General features: G+C 44.8%; 1 protein-coding gene across 1 annotated transcript in view; it reads right to left on the reverse strand.

Annotated features, from left to right (window-relative positions):
• The window catches only part of LOC134339471 (voltage-dependent P/Q-type calcium channel subunit alpha-1A-like), a 607,837-nt gene that overhangs the window by 303,233 nt on the left and 298,604 nt on the right, over positions 1-6,000 (reverse strand). The window lies entirely within an intron of this gene.

Genomic DNA, 6,000 nt, shown 5'->3' on the forward strand with positions numbered 1-6,000 from the left:
CTGACAGGAAGGTGACAGTAACTCAAATAACCACACGTTATAACGGTGCTGTGCAGAAGAGCATCTCTGAATGCATGACACATCAAACCTTACAATGGATGGGCTACAGCAGCAGATCACAAATGTACACTCACTGACCACTTTATTAGGTACAAGAGGTACCCACACACACGCACATTCCAACAATATCCTCGAATTCAAGTCAAGGTTGGGAGCTTGAAAAATTTTGTTTTGGTTCAACCCACAATGTTTGTGTTAACTGTAAATTGCCAAGTGACACCTGCAATAGGCAGCAGGCAACACAACGTTACCTAGGGGTGCAACGTGAAATATTCCTAATCCCAGAGCTCAGTCCTTCACTTCAGTTGGATCAGAGTACAGAACTGATTTTTTTCTTGTACCTTAACCTACTTACTTATAATTGTTATATAATCACCCAAATATGTGTAAATATTCTGTGAATTTTCAGTAATCCTACTGCAGCTGATTCTGTATTTTTTGAGAAGTTTCTCTATGGCATGTGTTGCATCACTGAACCTGATTGTTTTATACAGGCTATTCCTTATTACTGGAATGTTTGTATTCTCTCTCGTCTGAGCTAATTTTTAGCATAAGACAACCACGCCATTTTTTTGTTCCTTTTTCTTTTTCTGTCTTTGTTCATACTCTTTCCTTGTAACCCCAATAAACAGCCATAACCACCAAGTTTTATGACCAATTCTTGACTTCCAAATAAGTTCTGAATCTCAATATCTGTTTCTTATTTTTATTTAGAGATACAGCATGGAGTAGTGCTTTCTAGCCCATCAAGCTGCACCACCCTACAACCCTGACACCCCGATTTTACCCTGGCCTAATCACGGGACTGTTTACAATGACCAACTGGTATGTCTTTGAACCGTGGGAGGAAACCAAAGCACCCGGGGAGAACCCATGCATTCCACAGTATAGAGACTCCTTAGAGATGACGCCGGAATTGAACTCTGAACTCCAAATGTTGGCATTCATTTTGAGAGGGCTTGATTACAAAAGCAAGGACATTTAGGTTTTATAAAGCATTGGTCAGACTACACTTGGAGTATTGTGAGCAAATTTGGGCCCCTTATCAAAGGGAAGATGTGCTGGCAATGGAGTGGGTGCAGAGGAGATTCATGAGAATGATTCCAGAAATGAAGGGGTTAAAGTATGAAGCGTGTTTGATGGCTTTCAGCCTGCACTCGATGGAGTTCAGAAGAATGAGGAGGCGACTGTTGTATATTTCAATAATATTTGAGTAATCTTGTATATAAATCGTTTGATTAAACATTCTGGTGCATTTAAATAATTAATTATGGGTTATATGTAAAAGTACTTTAACTGCATGCGTCATCGTGCTACCACATTATATCCTGTGTGCCTTGCTTAAAGTAAAGACAAAATTAACCCCACATTCCCAGACTCACGTGTCTTTCCTTAATATTTTGAAGTTATAAACCATAACAGATCATCATTGAAACCTAATGTTCAAGATCACAAGTTGTGATCACAGCTCAGGGCACCATAAAACCCCACCTCCCGACAACTGACTCTGTCTACACTTCCCGTTACCTCCAGAAAGCAGCCAATACAACCAAAGACTTCTCTCACCTGGGTCATCTTCTCTGTTCCCTCCACCCACGTCAGGTGCAAATGCTCAGAAACACGCGCCACCAGGCACAAGGACAGCTTCTATCCTGCTGTTATAAGACCACGAACAGGCCTTTTGGGCAACAGGGATGGACTGTTGACCTCACAATCTACCTCTGTCATGGCCCTTTCACCTACTGTCTACCCGTATTGTACCTTCTCTATAACGGTACCACCACTTTCTCTATTCTGCTATTGCTTTTCCATTTGTACTACCTCAATGTACTTCGGTTTTGAAATGATTTGTTGGGATGGCTTGCAAAACAAAGTTTTTCACTGGACCGGTGACAATAATAAAACAATTACCAATTATTGGGAGGTCACTTTCTGGTCTCGGGCCAGTGAAGGAATATTTCCAGGTGTGTAAATGGGAGGAGAAGCTACACGTGGCTGTGTCCACCTGTGACCATTGCCTTTGTACCTGAAGGCACACAGGACACACTGATCGTTGGAGGAGGAGCACAGTAGTGGTCACTATTGCCTGAGAAGTTGTCAGCCACCCTAGACATGAAACCACTCTACTGGGGTGAACCCAGTGAGATGGATTGGCTGGTTGAGTGGTCCCACAACAACAACCTTCAATATCCAAGGAATTGACAGTTCCCTTCAGGAAGGGGAAGTCGGGAGAACACACACCAGACCTCAGTGAGGGGTGTTACGTACCCCGTAACTGGGTTGCCAAACCAGCAGAAATGGACCACTTAGTTGGAGTCTGGATTACTGGAACTAAGAAAGTTTTATTAAAGAAATAAGTAACACAGTACTCTAATCGTAAGGATATAAACGCAACAGATTAGCAATGATAAAACACACATTACACAGAACTAGGGTAATAGGAATCAACCAAGCTCTATCACAGTCTAGGGGTGAAATGATCAGTCTCAAGTGACGCAGAGTTCAGTTCAGCTGAGTACAGTTCGCAGTAATCGCTGTTGTGCCATTGGAGAGAGAGAGAGAGAATGCAAATTCTGATTCACACAGACCTTTGTTCTTCGCAGTTAGCTTTCGGGCAAACCCTTTTATGTCTTCTGTGGTCACCGATGTGACCCCTCCGTTTTGGATACGACCGATCTTCTGCAGTGAACCCGGCACCCAGGCAAGGGCAGACACACACACCAGGTTCCCGCCGATCATACCTTTTCACCCTGTGCGTCTATGGTCGGTTCCCACGACCAGACCTCCAAACTCTCACCAACACACTGCTTTTCCAAGGTCTCGTTATCTCGTGATCTCGTGGTGTGTGTCTTGCCTTAGCGAACCTGTTCTTTTTATCCCCCTGCTGGGGTATCGCCTAACCATCAAACTTCAAACAGTTCAGGTTCAAAGCAATCGGTCTGTCAATACTCGGACTGGTGTCTCTTTCTGTTATCTCCTTCTCCTCTCTCATTAACATTTTTGAATGCTTCTCCATTGTCTCACTTGTCTCTCTCATCAGTATCAATCTTCTGATAACTTGGTTTTTCGTCACAGGGGTAAGCGGTGGAAAAGGCAAGCAGCTTCAAGCTCCTGGGCATCAATATCTACAGTTTGTAGATTAGATTAGATTATGAGGACACGCAGTCCTCTTTTATTGTCATTTAGTAATGCATGCATTAAGAAATGATAGAGGATCTATCCTGGGCCCAATATGTAAATGTAATCATGAAGAGGCACGCAAGTGGATCTACTCCATTAGAAGTCTGAGGAAATTTGGTATGTCACCAAAGACTCTAGCACAGATGTGAGGTGTAGAGCACTCAAACTAATCGAATCGCCGACTGGTAAGGAGGCTCCAACGTATATGGTCAAAGTAGATTGCAGAGGTTTGTAGACTCAGCCAGTTCCATCACAGACACAAGCCTCCCAACCAGCGAGGACATCTTCAAAAAGTAGTTCCTCAAGAAGGTGACACCATTACAGAACATCACTATCTGGGTCATTCTCATTTGTACCGTTGGGGTACAAATCTACAGGAGCCTGAAGATGTACACTCAAAGTTTTAGGAACAGCTTCACCCCTTCTGCCATCAGATTTCTGAATGGTCCATGAACACGACCTCTTTTGCACTATTTATTTATTTCTCTGTCTGTCTGTCTGTCTATTGGTTTATCTTATTTATTTGCTGTCACTTATACTAATGTTTGCATCTTGCGCGGTACTGCTGCCACAAAGCAACACATTTCACGACATACATCCGGGATAATAGACTTGATTCTGATCCCAAGTAATCCACAGGGTGCAAGAGACCCATCAGCAGAACCCTGGGCAGTGCCCACAGGTCGGTGTAACATCCGCAGTCCTGATGCCCACCACCAGGACTGCAGGACCACAGGTACGGTGCTCGTTGCGTGTGCCAGAGAATCACCAGGATGGCACCACAGCTGCTTCTACCCATTGTTATGCCTGACCGGAGCGAGCACCCATGACAGGCAGCGTATCACAGCCCCACACTAAGGATTCAGTATCAGTGGAAATATTGGCAAGCATTGGCTTGTTTGCAGAGCAAGGCAGGTTTCAGTTCAATCTGAATTGTATTAATCTGTCGGATCAATGATCGTCTTTCATCGTGATTTATTTCAATGTACTGTTGGTTCCCATGTGATTATTGATGAAAACCTTTTGCATCATCTTCTACCATTTACAAAACTCAATTAAGATGGACAGTGGATTATTTTTCCTCATTCTTTCTCAGTCTCCCTTCATTGCCTGAAATCTCCCCTGTTTAGACAGAGTTGCACAACTTACTATTTTTCACCTTACGTGGATCCTACAAAGAATGAGAGCAGCATTTTTCAGATTAGCTTTAGTTGTCCAAACCAAGCACCCGTTAGTCTCATGAGACCATGGATTTGCGCCTTGGAAGGTTTCCAGAGCGCAGGCCTGTGTAAGGTTGTATGGAAGACTGGCAGTTGCCCATGCTGCAATTCTCCCCTCTCCACGCCACCGATGTTGTCCAAGGGAAGGTCACTAGGGCCGATACAGCTTGGCACCAGTGTCGTCACAGAGCAATGTGTGGTTAAGTGCCTTGCTCAAGGACACAACATGCTGCCTCAGCTGAGGTTCAAACTAGCGACCTTCAGATCACTTGACCAACACCTTAACCACCTGGCCACGCGTCAAATTGTCAAACGTATGCTAAAACATACAATGAAATGCTTTGTTTGCATCAATGACCAACACAGTCTAAGATGTGCTGTCAGACAGCCCGCAAGTGACATCATGCTTCAGGAGCACAACACGTATGTCAACATTTTGGAATGTGGGAGGAAATCAGAGCACCAGGAGGAAGTCCACACAGTCACAGGGCGAACGTACAAACACATTGCGGACAGCGGCAGGAATTGAAACCCAGCTGGTCCAACCATCCAAGCCCAACCCTGGAGAGACAGACAGACTGTTGGAGGGTGGGAACGATTGATGGTTTAAGCATCAGGGTTTCTTTAACACACAAAAATGTGGAGGATCTCAGCAGGTCAGGCAGCATCAATGGAAATGAGAAAAAGCTGATGCTTTAGGTCAAAGGGTCTTGACCCAATATGTTGATATTTTTGTTCCTCTCCGTAGATGCTGCCTGACCTGTTGAGTTCCCATGGTCCACTTTCCCCTTCTACCATATTCCTCCTTCAGGCCTTTACCCCTTCCACCGATCACCTCCCAGCTTCAACTCCCCTCCCCCATGCATCCACTTCATCCTCACCTGACAATTTGTACTCCTTCCCTTCCCCCACCTTCTTATTCTGGCTTCTTCCCCTTATTTCCAGTCCTAATGAAGGGTCTCAGCCTGAAACGCCACTTTATTCACTTCCACTGATGCTGCCTGGCCTGCTGAGTTCCTCCATCATTTTGTGTGTGTTGCTCCAGATACCCAGCATCTGCAGAATCTCTTGTGTTGACTCAGGTTATGAGTTAAAGGCCAGGAAGTGGGGTAGTCTTTGTGGATGACTGACTCCTCTGCCTTAAGGCCTTTCAGCACCCTGGGCTGCATGACACTGAACGGCAGAACGTGCCTGACTACCGCTTTGACTCGATTACCAAGTCCACCATAACCCTCACTACAACAACTGCACACAGCTCACCTCTGCCTTCTCAAGGTCGAGTGAGGCATCTCCCCTCAGCCTCTCTAATTTTACAGAAAACATCTCCAGCTTTCGCAACTTCATAATTCTGCTAACGCCCTGGGAGCATATTACTTAGTTTGGTTAGTTAGCTAGTTTCATTAGTCTATATGGATCTGGGTGCAATGAAATTCCTTGTTCGCATAAAGTTTACAGAGTATGCAGTGTACATGCTAACACCCTGACCATTCCCTTTTTCCCCTTCTGCCTTCTGGGACGAGATACAAGCCTGGGAATTCAA

This window comes from Mobula hypostoma, chromosome 29 (genome assembly GCF_963921235.1).
Source record: "Mobula hypostoma chromosome 29, sMobHyp1.1, whole genome shotgun sequence".
In the NCBI taxonomy this organism is placed as follows: domain Eukaryota; kingdom Metazoa; phylum Chordata; class Chondrichthyes; order Myliobatiformes; family Myliobatidae; genus Mobula; species Mobula hypostoma.